This window comes from Pinus tabuliformis, chromosome 1_1, assembly GCF_031772625.1.
Source record: "Pinus tabuliformis cultivar Carrire ecotype Pingquan chromosome 1_1, CPIR1, whole genome shotgun sequence".
Taxonomy (NCBI): Eukaryota; Viridiplantae; Streptophyta; class Pinopsida; order Pinales; family Pinaceae; genus Pinus; species Pinus tabuliformis.
In genome coordinates this window covers 316,237,586-316,255,369 of record NC_142297.1, presented here as the reverse complement: position 1 = coordinate 316,255,369, position 17,784 = coordinate 316,237,586, and positions in this window count along the sequence as shown.

Below are 17,784 nucleotides of genomic sequence, written 5' to 3'. Positions count from 1 at the left end.
TAATAATAATATTGGGACTACATGGGCACCACAACAATAATAAAGGGGCTATACTAACAATAACAATAAGGGGGGCTACACTAGTATTATAGCGACCTAACATGCCTCTCACCTTCAAAAAATTATTGTCCTCAATGCTTGAGTAGTTATGGATGATTCTGTATAAAATTCTCATCCTCTCTTGTCGAATCTTCAGTGGGTAAGTTCTTCCACTTGATGAGATACTCTGAAATTGATCGATTTTATAGTTGTCGAGTTCATGTTTCCATGACTGCTTCAGGTTCCAACATGATTTTTCCCTCCTCATCAAGTTCTGACAATATTGTTTGAATTGGGAGCTTGTCACCTATAACCTTTTTAAAGCATGAAACATGAAGAACTCGGTGCACTTGGGAAGATGTAGGAATCTCTAATTTGTATTCCAAAGTACAAATCTTTTGCAACACCTTGTAAGGACCATAATACTTTGGTGATAATTTATTATCCTTCTTAGCTTGCTTGAGCGAATTTTTTTTGTATGGTTATAGCCATAAAATTACCCAGTCGCTTACATCAAAACCTCTTTCATTGTGATGTTGATCTTCCTATTGTTTCAATTGATTTTGTACCAAAATGAGGTTATCCTTTAAGAGTTTCATAACTTGTTGTTGATGCTTGATGTGATATTCCACTACTTGAACCTTAGAATTTTCTCTTAAAGATGATGTGATGGACGATGGATGATATCCATAAAGTCCCATAAGTGGGGTCATTGTTGGTACAGTATGGAAGGAAGTGTTATACCATCATTTAGCAAGAGGTAACCACTTGACCCATTGTATTTTTTTTTCAGATACAAATCAACGAGGATATCCTTCCAAACATTTGTTCACTATCTAAGTTTTCCCATAATATTGAGGATGATAAGATGAGCTATTAGCTAATTCCGTCCAAAAATTTCTAGTGAAAATGGGATCTCTTTCACATACAATAATCTTTGGGTTTCCATGTAGCTTTGAATTGTTTCCATAAATGTAGTACTAACTGTACTGGCTTGAATTTGATGAGTGTGCATACTTCGTAAGTCTATCAACTACCACCATGATGACACTCTTTCCTTCAAAATTGGGTAAACCTGTGATATAATCCACTGAAACGTCCTCCCAACGTTGACTTGGAATGGATAAAGTTTGTAAAAGGCTGGAGAATTTAATTGTCTCAACTTTATTTTGTTGGCAAACCAAACATTCCGCTACAAACTTTTGAATATCAGAGTTAAGGCCATCCCAAAAAAATTCCTTCATAACCCTATGGTAAGTTTTCAAAAAAATTGAGTGCACTCCTGAGGGAGAGGTGTGCAATTCCAAAATAATCTTTTGTTTTAGTTGGGAATTATTACAAATATATAAATGATCTTTTTACCATAATGAATCATTTTTCTGGCTAAATGTATCATATGTACTGGGATCGCGCTATAAATTTTGAATGAGTGTCCACACTTCTTTGTCATTCTTCCTTTAATCCCTTGCTCAGTTATCCAATCTGGTTGGTTAATAGAATTGGAACAAAGAAATTCTTCCACACCCTCATCCTTTCTTGAGAGTGCATCTACAAAAACATTTTTCTTCCCTTTTTTGTAGATGATTTGAAAGTCACAATCGAACATCTTTGTGACCCATTTTTGTTGCTCTTCTGAAGATAATATTTGTTTCAAAAAGTATTTAAGACTACCATGATCTATTTTTACCTTGAATAGTCTTCCCATTAGGTAAGGTCTTCGTTGCATTAGTGAATGTAGTATTGCCAATATTTCCTTCTCATAAATAGGTTTCTATAAATACTTTCCTTTGATTGGACAACTTTCAAAAGCAATGAGTCTTCCTCCTTGCATTAAAACAACACTGATTCCATTTCCCAAGGCGTCACATTCCATGACAAAGGTTTTTGTGAAGTTTGGTGTAGCTAAAACTGATGCTTATCACATTTCCTCTTTAAGATATTCAAATGCCTTATTTTCTTTTCGAGTCCAAGAAAATGCATCTTTCTTCAATAATGTTGTTAGAGTTGCTGCTATTCTCCCATAATTCTTAAAAAACTTGCGATAATACCCTATCAACCCAAGAAATCCTCGACGAGGCTTTATGGTCGTATGGATTTTCCATTCCCTAATGAATTTAATTTTGTTAGGATATAGCCTAACATCCTCATAAGATACAATATGACCCAAATTCCACCTCCTGTACTCCAAACAAACATTTGGAGGTTTTTTCATATAATTGTTTCTCCTCCAATAGTTTGAGCACCTTGTAAACACGTTGAACATGGTCCTTCCAATACCTTTTTTTTTTGTGAACTTTGGTAGAGCTGCTATATTATGAAATAAAAATTTACATCCATCCTTCATATGTTCCAGGTGGTTAACCTACCCAAAGGAAACCAGGTAACCACCTGTCTGCATTATATCCAGACCAAAATTTGAAAATGTTCATCTCCTTGTTTCTATCATATCTGCTCTTTCGAGCTCTACTCATTATTCTAGCTTTTATTCTATGATAATACATCCGATATCAGTTCTTTGCTTCAAAAAACTAACCGAATTAACCTGTTGCATCAGTCCTCATCTGAGGAAATAATCGGGGCAGGTGCCATGGCGCTTGTACCGGGAGTCTCATTTTTCTGCTCCATTACCCATTTCATCTCCCTTAGCATCTATTCCATTCTCCCCAGTATGAGATTATTGCGTGAGGCCTGAATCTGAACCTCTGCAATTTCCTTAAGGAGCATTGACTTTATGTTTTCCAATTCTTCTTGAGTCTGGTTCCTTAACTTCTCATCTTGCTGCCTCCTTTCCTCCTCTTCTTCCTCCCAGACTGCCTGATTCATTTCCATAGCTCAGGCTACCATGTGCTTCATTATCCAATAATGTTGGATCGACTTATTGAAAAGAGAGTTGCGGCTACGTGTATTACCTGGATCTAGCACTAAGTCCTCCCATTCGCCCTGGGGAATCTCCTGGTTCAAGCTGATGGATCTCAGCTCTCATTCCCAACCATTTATCTGTTCCCAAATTTCAGGGGAATTCCTCGCCATGTAAGCATTTATCATATACATCCTTTGCTCGGCCTCCGATTTCCTTCCTCTCCATTTCGGATTTTTACTCGATCCTTCTTCCTGGGTCAAAACCTGTTTCTCTTTCCTCAGAGCCATCTTTTTGCTTGACTGGAGACTGTTCTTGACTGGGTCTTTCTTACCTAGCAAGACATTATACCACAAATCAGTAACTCTGTTTAAAATTTCAAATTTGATCCATTCACTTACCCCCATTCCATAATTCTAGTTACCCCAGGTTTGAAAATGGTGAGATGGCACGGACCGCACCATAGCCTGGCCTGAAATTCGGCCCCTTTCCTTTCCTCCACTCAAGGTTTCTCTGTGACTCCCACGATGCCCATGTTGTTGGGTTTCTATGTATTTAGACAAATCATCTCTTCTCTCCGGCTGTCGAGGGGAACTGCTTTCACTCCTCTTTTCCGGTGGATTTCTACTCTTTACCCTTCTGGAATTTTCTATAAGATAGACAAGGGCAGGGGTCCAGCTACTAGAAATTTTCTCTCATCTTCCCAAGTTTTTACCCTTCCCCACCCAGAAAACTTTCCTGGGTTTGGGTTTTCCTTTCCTCCGAGGGCCATAATTCTTTTTTGCAGGAAACCAGCATATCTCCTAGTCGCTATGGCTTTCTGACTAATTCCTCTGGTGGAGTAAGGACACTTCTTCCCATATCTCGGTATTCCTACTAATAGACTAGGCTTGCCTTTCGATTTCGGTTTCATGGAAACCTCAGGAGAATTACAAAAACTCCTATGTCTATCTATCTCTAAAACAACAGAATAGGATAATGAATCTACATACCACCTTTCCTCGCCGATGCCGGAGTCTTTTTCTGAACTCTGCGCTTTTCTGCCACCTTTCGTCATTCCCTCCTGCTTCGTGCTCTACTGCATGCAAATTCCTAATGCCACCTCAGGCCCTCTTTTGTTTATTCCCATCCGTCTTTCCTTCCTGACCTCCACCTGTCCTTTTCCTTTCCCAGCGCTCTTCCCCGAGTCCTTTTCTCGAGATTTGTCTCGACCATTCTGTCTGCCTTTACTCATCATAACTCCTACATTCTCCCGATTGCTCCTGCTGTACCCTTTCTGTCCTACCGTTGCCACTTGCCATCCCTTCTCGGCCTCTTGTCCCGACTCCCCACATTCCCTCCATCTCCATTCTTAATTGCGCCTCTGCTCCCTTCTCTGCCCCTTCATGTGATCCTACCCTGCCCTTCCCCGTCAGCTGCCCTACTCCATCATCTGCGTCGTGCTGATCCTTTCTCATGAGTGTCCTATATGTGATCACCGGCTGTGTCCTTCCCCACGTCTACCACTTACTAACTTTTCCTGACCATTCTCCTCGGGGTTGCTATTGCCACCATTATCGATGTCGAGAAGTTTCTGCAATTGCTCTCTCTCCTCCAGGAGCGGGAGCTCCATTCCTCCGCTGTCCATCGAATTTCCCCTGTTTTAGCTTCCCCGGTTAGCTAACCAGTCTGCCAATTGATTACATGTTCGTCTTACATGAGTGGGGATCAGATAGTCTATTCTAGTGATTAGTTTCCCTATTTCACTGATTAGCCACGCTGTTCACCAACTCCTGCTTATTTTTTCTGCTGGTTTCTTTTGTTGCAGTTGTTTTACCATATCCACAACCAGTTTCGAGTCGCCTTCAATTTGAAGGCTCTAGAACTTTTCCTGAATCGCGATTTCAAGGCCGCGCTTCAATGCATGTAGCTCCGCTTTGTTATTCGTTGCTTCCCCACAATCCATCACGAAAATTCTCAAAGTTTTTCCTCTGTCGTTCCTGAAAACCCCCCCATTCCTGCTTCACCCGGGTTGCCTTTTGCAGCCCCGTCGAAGTTTAATTTAGCAAATCCTTGTGGTGGATGCCTGTACTTTTTTATTTCTTCGACCTCTCTGTATTGGTTTTTACTTTGGGGACTGTCTAGCATGCTTTGTGTTAATTGTAGCCGCTGCAAAATCTTCTCCTCTATTTGTATGATCTTCCAGTCCTCTTCCTTCCATCTTTCCGTTACAATTGTTTCTCTCATATTCTTGATTGTTTGTTTCCATATTTCTGTCGGGGTTCACTTCTCTTCTTTGAAGATCACACTGTTCCTTTCCTTCCAGATGTTCCAAAGCAGGAACCCAGCTGACAACATCCACGCACGGTTTAACACCGGGTTTTGGTAAGGTTTTTTCGGCCAGTTTTCCAAGGTATTTTTGATATTTTGGTAGTTTCTATGGTAGTGTTCAAACAGTTGATGGTGGCTACTCCACAGGATGTTGCTGACAGTGCATCTATTCGTGAGGTGCTCCATCGTCTCCTCCTGTTCATTGCAAAGCGCGCAGCATGAAGGTCCCTGCACTACTTTTCTCTATATTTGATCCCAGGTTAGCGCGCATCCATGATACATGATCGATATACAGAAGGTTAGTTTCGGCCAATGCTTTATTTTCCATAAATTTTTCCATTTTTTTGACTCTGTCTGTCGATTCTGTTCTTCCTTTAAGTAATACCCTTCTGCTATAGAAAATGTTCCTTTTATTCGGGTTCCCCATCGTAGTATATCTTGCCCTGTTTTTACCGTGACTTTCCTGGATGCCATTTCTTTGTTGTAATCACCCCAACTTTCAGTGTCGGGGGCTGCTACCCAGTCCTCCTTTTGCTTCCAATTTCGCCAATATTCCCCTATACTTGGTTTCCAGAAGTTTCCAACCACATCCCCCTCTGTCTGGGAGGTGAATGCTTGGATTACTTGGAGGGCTTCTTTATGGAGAATCTTTTCTCGTTGTTGCCAGGATTCCTCCCAGAATTTGGCTGTGTCCCCCTCTCTTACCTCCCAGAAGCTGTAGTCTCTTATCAAATCTTTATTGCTCCTAGCCAAATTCCATATTGCTGATCCTTTTTCCTCTGTCTGACTTCTCATCCTATCTTCGGGCTTCTCAGCTGCCTCGTATTTCTTCTCCCAAATTTTCTTCCATAGGTCCTGTCCGCCCTGTGTCCACCTCCACCATAGTTTCGCACCCATCACTTGGTTGAGTATATAAGGGTCCCGCAAACCTAATCCTCCATCTTTGATTGGTTTTCTTAGCCATTCCCAAGAGAGTAATGCCCATTTTCTTGTTTTACTTGTTCCTTGCCATAAAAATTTCTTGAACATGGCTACTAATTTTTGACATATAGATTTAGGGACGGCTTGGCTAGATATCTGGTATATTGGGATGGATTGCAATACTGCTTTTAGAAGGATTATCCGACTAGGGGTGTTCAATGACCGGAATGTCCAATTGTCTATCTTTTTCCTTATCTTACTTATTAGGGGTCCCCAGTTTGCTACCCTGTATTGATGCTCATTGAGCATGATGCCCAGATACTTTGCTGGGAAGCTTCCTATTCTGAATCCCATTGTTCTAGCCAGAAATCTTTGGGACGCTACCTGTGTATTAAAGAAAAATATTTCTGATTTCTCATTGTTGATCTCTGTCCCAGATGCTTGAGTGAACTCAGAGAGAATTTTTAAGATCTGTTGGGCTTCCTTAAGAGAGGCCTGGCCATAAAACATTACATCATCCACGAATTGCTGGTGTGTTATGGGAAGTTCATTACCACAAATTCTCAATCCCTTTAGTTGTTCATTGGCTAATCGTGCTTTCACCAGCCTGCCCAGTCCTTCTGCTACTAGAATGAAAAGAAACGGGGAGAGGGGATCTCCCTGTCTAAGCCCTCTCGTAGGATTAAATGCTTCGGAAGGGGTTCCATTCAGCATAACTGACATCATCGGTGTGCTCACCATTGACATTATCCATTTCACCCATCTCTCATCAAATCCGTGAGCTTTTAGAATAACCCCTAGGTACGCCCAACTAAGGCGATCATAAGCCTTTTCCAGATCCAATTTGATTAGCATACCTTTGTTTCGGGAGTTTTTCAGTGAGTGGATTACCTCTTGAGCGACTACTATTCCATCCGTTATCTGCCTTCCTTTGACAAAACCAGTTTGTTCCTGAGCTATGAGGTCAGGCAAAATTGGTTTAAGTCTGTTCACCATGATTGTAGCCAGTATTTTGTACACTACATTACATAAGGATATTGGTCTGAATCCCTGGGGTTCATCCGAGTTTCCAGTCTTTGGAATCAGAGCCAGGAAGGTGGCGTTGAGGGCCAGATGCATACGCTTTGTACATCTTGATTCTTCCACGAGTTCCACCAGGTCCTGACTCATAAAACTCCAGGAGGCTTGGTAAAATTCAATGGTAAAACCATCAGGCCCCGGGGCCTTGTTCTTCGCCATTTTGTTAATCACTTCCTCCACTTCTTCTTTCGTGATTACCCTGAGTAAAGCCAAATTTTGTTCTCTGGTCACTTTTTTAGGGATATGTTGACATACTTTAGCGATTTCCTCCTCTCTACTGATATTCGGTTCTATTAGGATCCCTTTGAAATAATCCACCAGAAGCTTCTCCATTTCTTCTTGTTGCAGTACTGTCACACGGAATGAGTCGATCTTGCGGACAAGATAGACCTTCCTAGAATCTAAAGAAGACCTAGTGACAAGCAAGCCAATCACAAACTATCTTTCTCTAAATATGCATTTATAAACAAAGGAAAACAAGTGTTTTTTAGGCCTACCTTAGGTCCAACGCAAGTTTGTGGAAGCCTCGCTCTTTCGATCCAAATGAGCTCCCTTGTCGCGAATCTGCAAACACAAACAAGCAAACAAATTAAGTAGCACCTGAAAATCCAATATCATAAAACATATTTAACATGAAAGTCAAGGAATTCATGAAACAAATGACATGAGACAATTTGTTGAGAAAAATGAATCTGATTGTATTAACTCAAATCAAAGAAGAACTTTACAACCTGTGCCTTGACGCTGTACAAGCTCCTCCCAGGGTCCAGCAAGAAGTCTCCTCTACTTTGACAAGTTTCACTCTCTTCCCAATGAAGCCAAAAATGTATGTGATCTCTCCTCTCAAGCTTAACTAGCAAGTCTTAATTCCACCAGCATTTACCCTCAAAATGTTCAGCTTCTAACCTCTTTAGCAACCAGCCCAATGCCTTAATTTATAGTGCAATGGAGGGAAGTTACTAGGTCCTCCTTCAAAGGGATAGCTCCTGTCATCAAGGGATTAGCTCCTTCTCTTTTGGGATGCATGAACCACCTAAGAGCGGCCAATCCACGTCAAAATTCCTTCTAGAATCATCTAGAATTAACCCAAAGTGAGTTTTTTAGAATAAACTTGTGCCTTTTTTACTTTCACAGGGGTCCGCACCCACACCTTTAGGGACAGAGCGGGCAGGTCCGCATTTTTTGTAAACAGAAGGTGCGGGACCGCAGGCAATAGTGAGAGAAAGTGTGGAACTAGAGCTTTGTTGATTTTCAATGTCTTTCTCTCATTTTCAAAGCTTGACTTGAAGAGCTGAGGTCTGAGACTTGCTTAGGAGGACAGTATAAGTGGTGATAGACCCATACTGACTGCAAATAATCATGGTGACGATATTGTTTTGTAACAGATTGCCCCCTAAAGTGCGAAATTTGTAGTAGATGAGGATTTCATTTATCATTTAGGAAGAGTGAAGTACTTTATCATTTCGAGGATCATTTTGTGGAGAGCCCGGTTGGAACCTGTAAAAACATTCAATGAAAGATATATATATTAGATCATATCATCGCTGAGGTAGGCATTCCCATACTCAGATCAAAACTGACTTAGAAAACTAACTACTGCTCTGATACAGGAATGATCTTGTAAGACATCACAAGTATAGACTCATGTGGACACAGTATGGATGCAGCCATCTGTTTATGAATAGTCCATTATATAATGAATACAAAATTCCTCGCAGCCTGTATTGTGGAAACTAGATCCAGGGTCTTCAATTCTTTTTCCCGAAACAGTATGATTCTATTCATGCGAATGAATGTGTTGAAGTCGAACATGGTAGAAGCCACTTGATTACCAGTCAATGATGTAAACTGTTAACAAGTGTGAGAGAAACCCCCAGTGATGTCAATGGCTCTCAAAGTACCCAGTACAATCCATGAGATGTGAATAAATGTGTTGATGTCGAACATGTCACGGAATCCTTTGATCGAAGGTCAATGATGCAACCTGTCATCAAAGGCGAGAAACATGCCATTGAGGCATGCAGATCCCAAGGTACTGACGATTTCTAGATAATGATTTGAAGTCGATAGAAAGTGATCCGTTGTAGGCAAGCCCACAACACGAAATCATAGATCAAGTTGAAGAAATTTAGTTGCAAGGACTGACTCAGGGATGGTCAAGATGGATGACAGATATTTTGCAGATGAATGGCTTATTGGCAGTGACCTCTTGAACACATAACGACACAACAGATGGTTTTGTGACAAATGACCCAAAGATAATACCCAGAAACCAGCTGAAGACTTTCAATGTCGTTTGATCAACTATTAGGCAAAGGATTTCCCAACCCAGGTGAATAAAAGTGTTGTGTTCAAGAGTGGTTACAAAGTATGACAAACAAGCTCATTTTTATCTCTTTTCCCCCACCATTTCTGGCAAGTACCTCTTTATTTTTGACAAGCTTGAGGAGGATAAAATTTGCTTGATTATAAGCTCATCCTTCGGATGAGTCCAACTTAGTTTAAATTCGAACCCTAAGAAGGAGTGGTTTGTTCCTGTTTGTAATTGAACAGGTCCTTTACTATGAAATTTTAACGAGTCCAGTATAGGAGAAACTCGGCGTTTTTCAATTTTAGAGAGTCTGAAAAAACTTAAGAAGACTCCAGGGTTGACCTTTTTCGTAAATTTGTGTCTCCCAAGCCCGAAAAAGTATAAAATAATACTTGAGAGAACCGCTTGATCTTTACGACCAAGGAGTACTTTTCATAATTAGTGCCCCTGATCCAAAAAGGTAAAAAAGCGATCAACGACACGTCGTTTTATAACCAATATCGAATTTGAAACGACAAAAATCCGGCAATCTTTTCATGTTTTTACGGTCAGAAAAGAGCTGTAAGTGGACCGTCTTTTAGTTCCGTTTTAACGAGTTTAAAAGAAAAACTCGGCGATCTTTTCATGTTTTAGGAGTCAGAAAAGAGCTTAAAGGTGACTCTAAATGTTTTTTCGTCGAAAATGATAGATTTCGCCTGAATAATCCGTTATCCTGAACAAAAATGCAAACATTACTCATACCTGTTTGAAATGGATAAAAATGCTGCAAAAATACCTTTCCAAAGTGAAACATAAACAAATTTGCAATTTATTTACTCAAAAAACTTATAAAAAGGGCTTTCATCAATTCATTTTTACCGTTTGAGTTTTGGGTGAGAAAATAGTGCTTTTGTTCAGAAAACTTCCCGTGAATATTGCGGAAAATCCAACCGTCGGAATCGAACGCTGTCTTCTCCAGGTAATCCACATCATCCTACTCTTCATTTTTAACCGTTTCATTTTTTGTTTTAGGTTTTTATTTCATTTTTTGGAGGGTTTTTAGGCTTAAAACTCGTGCACGGGGGCCCGCAGGTGTAACACTGGCATCCCGCGGACCTCGACTTTTTCCCAATGGGGAAAAAGTCAGGGGTCTGCACCTTCCATGTAGGCAAGGTGCGGACCCACGCACTATCTCTAATACAGAGGGTGCGGTCCCCGCAGCAAGGGTTTTGAACCCGAAAATTCTCAAATTCGACCCAAACAAATTATTTCTAGCATTCAAATTTGTCTTTTTATTGGATGCAGAGAGTACATCATGCTAGATTTGCGTGAACGAGAGCATGAGGACGTGGATCTAGCCGCATTGAATCACCAACCTTCGATCGATGCATTGAAGGCATGCGGCTTGTACAAATTCTGGGCCATACTTGGCATGAGGGCCCAGGTGGATTTCTTACAGTGGCTGGTTGACAGATGGAGCATACAGGACCAGTGCTTCTTCATTGGTGGCCACCAGCTCAAAATCGAGCTGACAGAAATATATTTCTTGACCGGTTTGCCTAAGAGAGGCGAAGACTTGACTCTATTCGGGACTAGGCCAGGTGGCCAGTCTGTCGATAGCCTCCGGCTAGAGTTCTGCAACAGCCAGGCTAGAGACAAAGGGATAGACATTAAAACCATATCCCTTCCTGAACTCATGGTGATCACGTTTATTGTCACCAGACTTTGCGGGAGTGCCGCATTACATATTGCCACCGGATCCCAGATGCGGATGGCAGTTGACTGCTTTCGAGGCACCATCTTCAGCTGGTGCGATGCTGTGTTGGCCAATGTAAAAGGCCAACTAACCAGAGCCAAAAACGGACAACTGAAGACCTTTGGTTATGGGGCTTTGGTTGTGAGCTTTGGTCTAGAGAGGGTTCCCATGTTGATCCCGCAGCACCTTACTGTTGGAGTTGGGATTCCTCGAGAGTCCAAACTGATGCAATGGGTCGCAGTTATGGCCCGTCATCCGGACGAGGGGACAGAGGTTGTTCGATTCAAACCTGAGTATATCCAATGGTTGGAAAACCAGGTTTTTTCTATTCAGGATTTCCCTTACGCTAGAGTAGATTTTCGTGGTGACCCAGACATGGCTCTTCCACCAGGAGAGCAATGGGATGACTCAGGTAAAATCAGTTTCAACATTTTCCTATTTTAATTTTTTTATTATTTTTCTATCGTCCAAAAACTGATAGTAAAAGTTTCAAATGCAGATGTGGGTCCACAACGACCAGCCGCTCTCCGGCCTTACGAGAGGAAACAACCAGTTGCAGCCCCACCGGCCCCACAGGACGAATCAGCAGAGGTTTTGGCCGAGTTGGAGAGTCATCTAGAGCGCTTGACAGGAGATATGCCGGAGACCACCATAGATGACATTCCTCGTCGACTTCAGCGCTATGTGATTGGGGTCCTAGGACCTTGTAGGAGGTTCCTTTGCAAGGTGGCCCGTACAGTGGTTTCGTATCGAGATCATCACCAGTGATAGGATGATCGCCTATTGTGGGCACATATGACATTTTTCTTTTTGTACTTATCATTTTTGCCGATCATAAGGTGTTTTTCAACCTATGATCGAGGACGATGTATTTTTTGAAACACTCCTATATATATATCACTATTACCGGCTTATCTTGTAAATCATGTTATGGAATGGTTTTAAATTTACATGTATGATTATTGCAAATGTCTACTTAACATTCGAGAAGCAATTGCATCTGCTAATGTATTTAAAGATCTTGGAATATGCTGATACTCAATATAATCAAATTCACATTCCAAGAGACGCACTCTCAAAAATAATCTCAATAACACTGGATTTCTAATGGCATACACCGTATTAAGTTGTAATACAATGATTTAAGAATCTAACCTCACTATCAAACTCCGAATCCCAAATGAAATAGATTCAGATAATAACTCAATCACTGCACTATACTCGGCAATGTTGTTCGTTGTTTGACCGAGGCTTACCCCATGCATAGATACCAACTCATCAGAGGGCGAATAGATAACCCAAGCTGCGGAAGAAATGTTCCATGTATTACGACAAGCACCATCGGCGAAACCAATGTATGTTTGGAGAGGCATCGACATCTGCAATACCAAGAGTAAAACCAAGATAAGCAGGAATGATGACGAAAAACACTCTCTAAGCTAAGCACACTTTTTAAACTAAAACACACCAGCTAGAAAGAAAAACTATCCTAACTAAAAAATCTCCATACCCATTCTTTAAGCATAATACCTCTTCAAGTAAAGACCATTTCTGGGTTTACCTAAAGAGTCCCCGTCAAAGTCTACCAATTCATAGGCCCCTTTTGCTAGCTTTCGCTTGACAACATAGGGACCATGCCACATAGGAACGAATTTTCCAGCGCCTAATTTATCATTAGCTTGATCGTAAACTAAGACTAGATCTCCTTCCGAAAAATTTCGAGGGGTCACATTTCGATCATACTGAGCTTTCATACGTTTTGCGTGAGTCTCGATCGCCAATGTAGCATCACGTCGATTCTCATCTAATTGAGCCAAGTATAACAAACTTTTTTCCTCTTCACAAGTGGCTGGAAGTAACTCGATGTCCATTTTCAATGACGAGATTTCGCATTCAATGGGTAACACAGCCTCCAGACCATAAACTAGTTGGAAAGTAGTGAACGCTGTTGATGTTTTTATTGAGGTTCGATACGCCCAAAGTGCTGAAAATAGCATGTTATGCCAATTCGACCAATGAATCCCAATGATTCGTCGGATCATGATGACTAAAACTTTGTTGATGGATTCAACCAGACCATTAGCTTGTGGATAATAAGGAGTTGAACTATCGTGACGCAACCCAAGCTGGCCTGTAAGTTCGGTCATCATAATGTTTCGAAAATGACGCCCATGATCAGTGATAATCGCTTGTGGGACACCAAACCTAGCAATTATATGATTGAACACGAAAATTGCAACTGTCTTGCCATCTGCCTCAAATCTAGGCCTCGGCCCACTTGGTAAAATAATCTACCGCAAGGATGATATACGCATGCCCCCCGACCAAGTGAGGTTTACATGTAATAAAATCGATACCCCATTTGGCAAAAGGACCAACGACAATTATAGGGTGGAGAGGAGCAGGTGGAGCACGCATCTTTCGATCAAAAATTTGGCAGTTGTGGAATTTTCGGACCGCGGTAATACAATCTTTAAACAAAGACGGCCAGAAGTAGCCAGCGCGCAATATCTTTTAGGCTGTGGCATACCCAGACATATGACCACCACACGCTCCAGAGTGACAGTCATTGAGAACCCTTTCAGCTTCCTCGTGAGTTAAACAACGTCGAAAAACAGAGTCCGCCCCACGGCGATAAAGAGTATCTCCAATAATCCTGAATTGTTGGGACTGGAATCGTATTTTCTGACGTTCTGACCTTGAAATTTCTGGCTGAAAAGATTGGGTCTGGAGATAAATGATGATATCCCCATACCATGGATCTAAAGTGCTGATTAGAAACAAGGATTCGTCCGCAATGGGCTCCTCCGCCACAGTTTCCGTGTCAGCACGCGGGAAGTCACACATTAACTCCGCAAAAACTAAATATTTCTTAGACTTAGATTTTTCAAATTCCAAGTCGAACTCCTGCAGGATAACAATCCATTTAGAGTACTTGCCCCCTAGCAATTGCTTGGTCAAAATGTAGATCATAGGGTTGCAATCCGAAATTACTGTAGTTTTACGTAGTAAAATGTAGTGACGAAAACGTTGGACAACTTGAATAGCTGCCAATGCCAATTTCTCCACATGTGAGTATTTTAGCTCAGTTGGATTTAAAGTTCGACTAAGGTAATATATCACATGTTCAGTACCGAATTCATCTTCCTGAACTAAGACCATTCCAATGGTGGAATGAGAAGCGGCGAGATACAAGAACTAATCCTGGTTGTAGTTGGGAGGATGCAATAACGGTGCATGGGTCAATGCGTGTTTTAGTGCATCAAAATATTTCTGAGCTATCTCATCCCAATAGAATGGAGTATTCTGTTTCAACAACCGCGTAAAACCTTTTGTAACCTCGGCGTAGTTAGGAATGAATCGTTGTAAAAAGTTTGCTTTCCCTTGGAAACTTTGGAGTGGGCGAAGACTCGAAGGAGGAGGCAATTTGACAATAGCTTCGACCTTCGAGGGATCGGCGCGAATGCCGACTTTCGAAACAACAAACCCCAACAATCGACCCGTTTCTATACAGAAAACACACTTGTGTGGATTCAACCGAATCCGATAATGCCTACAACTCATAAATATTTCTCGTAAATGGATGAGGTGATCAGCTCGATGTAATGAATGAGCAGGAAAATCATCGAGATAGGGTTGCACAATGTGCTTGATGTCATGAAACGCATAAGACATGGCCCTTTGAAAAGTTTCTCCGGCATTCTTGAGCCCGAAAGGTAATTTGCAATAAGCAAATGTCCCCCATGGACAAATGAAAGCCGTTTTTGGTTGATCGGCAGGTAGAATATTGATTTGATTGTATCCGGAAAAGCCATCCATGAAGGAGAATATTTCGCTACCAGCACAATCATCAATAATTTGATCAATATAGGGAGTTGGGTAATTGTCCTTTAGACAGGCTCGATTAATGTCCCTATAATCGATACATATTCTTATTGTCCCTTGCTTTTTGTTAACTGGAACAATATTCGATACCCAATCCGTTAACGGGATCAGATAAATGAAACCTGCTTTGAGTAATTTTTCAACTTTTGCTTTAATAGCTGCAGCTTTTCTTGGGTGAATCTGACACAAACATTGCCGGACAAGTTTAGCGTCCGGGTAAGTCTTTATTTCATGAACAACAATCGCGGGATCAATTCCTGGCATTTCCTCATAGGACCAGGCAAACACGTCACGGAATTCTTGAAATAGGGCCTTATATATTTGAATTTCGTTTTCTGTACATGAGGCACCTATATGAATGTTCTCAACAATTCTAGGCTTAACCAAAATGTCAATAGGAATAGTTCAAGAGATGTTTCCCAAATTTAACTCTGAATCAGGATGTTTCATTGGATTCTGAGGTTCCTTGACATATTCAGTCGTAAAAATTGATGAAAAATCATTTTCAAAACGATCTTTCTCTGGTAAAAACGAAGATCTGTGATGGAGATCTTCCCATGGTAAATCATCTACACATAGGATTTCATGAATTTTCTCATCAAAGTGAACAAGTTTAGAAAACGTGATTGAATCCGAGCTTGATGTGAAAAGTGATTCTTCACGAACCACATTCATTAAGTCAATTTTGGTTGAAGATGGGTCGGTAAACGATTGCACGGCCTCATACGCAATTTCATATGGACTCAAAGGCATAACATCACCAAATGAGTCTATCTCAGATTTAGAAGGAACAATCCAAGGATCATCATAAACAATGGTGTCTGACGAAATCATATGAATGGTTACAGATGAAGACGATGCGTTGATAGGAGGAAAAGAAAAAGTTCCCAGTAAACTGGCATCTTTAACTAGTCCTACTCCAACATCCTTATACGGGATGGTCGTTTTACCGACATGCTGAATACTTTCAGAAGAGGCTGGGTCAGATGAAAAGTAAGCCAGCTAGTCTATTGTTACGATCTTTCCATTATGAGGAAACTTTATAACCCGAAAGACCGATGAAACGACAGCTGTCATAGCGTAAGACCAACTACAACCCAAGATAAGGTTGTAATCTAGAGGGGCATCAACCACCTCCACATCTAGATTAACGGTTTTTCCTTCAACCCCTATAGGCAAATCCTGTAGAATGCCAAAAGGATGAAACCCACGGCCATCAAAGGCCTTCAGAATCGTCAGGGATTGATTTAGCGAAAGAGAACCAAGTGATCTCCAACACTGTATCAACATAATACACGTTGAGGCTCCCTCATCAATCACAGTCTGATGAATAGGCCTGTTTTTAACTATCACTGGAATTTGGAAAGCCATTTGATGAGGTAAGCGCGGTGTACTATTTTCTAGATTGAAAATTATTAGGTTCGAGTCCTGAACATCAACAGCTCCTATAGCCGACAAAAGTAATTTACATTGTGCTGGACATGATTGCAGCACTTCCAAAGCCGACATTGCTAAGGGTGAAACAGCTAAATCCTCAACAATGTTATAGTTTTGAGCCGCTCTCGCATGTGGATTGAAAGCTGACTTTCGAAGTATACCCTTGGCGGGTGGTTTGATTACCAAGTTTGGATTAGGTTTCTCGATCTGTAGTGGATCGGAACTGGGAGCTGAGGTTGATGGGTTAGAATGAGAAGATTCTGCTTCTTTACCATCAACAGGACTTTTACTACCATAATCATGCGATCGAGTCGCAATCCTAACATGGGACATCATCAGTATGGGTTCTTCATTGGCACTCGAGGAAGAACCTATCATCTTACTGTCTTGACTCGGAAAAGGATCCTTCAAGACAGCAGGCGTTTGGGAACCTTTGACAATCTTCGCAACCTCTACACGATGAGGGCAGTCTCTTGTAAAGTGTTCTTCGTCACAAATGAGACAAGGATAACGAGGTTTGGGATAACGAGGTTTGCGCTTTTCATCATTAAATTCCGATTTTTCAGGTTTCTCTTTTGAATTTTTGTCCGTTTTATTTTTCTTCTTCCCTTTCTTCTTGCCACTGGATTTTGATTTGGCTGTAGATGACTCTACAACGTGAATATCGGTGGAAATCTCCGCAGAAGAATCTCCTGTCAGGGAATCAGGCAAGGTTATGATAGGAGAAGAATTCTTGGAAGACTTCTTCTTACTTTTAGTGTTAACTGTACCAATCATACCATCAGCGGCATGAGACCCTGAAGGAGCTGTAGCGATTTGATTTTTCTTGGGAAGATCGGGGATTTTCTCGTGTAACGTACCTGACTAAGTATAGACCAAGTCAAGGAATTGTGCTTGAGCAATTACTTGCTCCTCAGTAACAACGTCGGCCTTAGCTACATCTTCAGTGATCTTTGGCAACAAAGATTTTACAAACCATTCAGCCAAGATCTGATCTGGAATAAAAACCTTCACTAAATGCCGTCGACGTCTCCATTCATGAATATGATCTGAAATGTAAGTGGATGTCGATTTCTTTAGCAAAGTTAGTAATTCTGTGCCATTTTCATATCTGACTGGCAACTGAAAATGAGTTAAAAACGAGGTAGCTAACTGACTAAAATTATAAAAAGTGCCTCGTGGTAACTCAATGTACCACTTGGCCGCGAG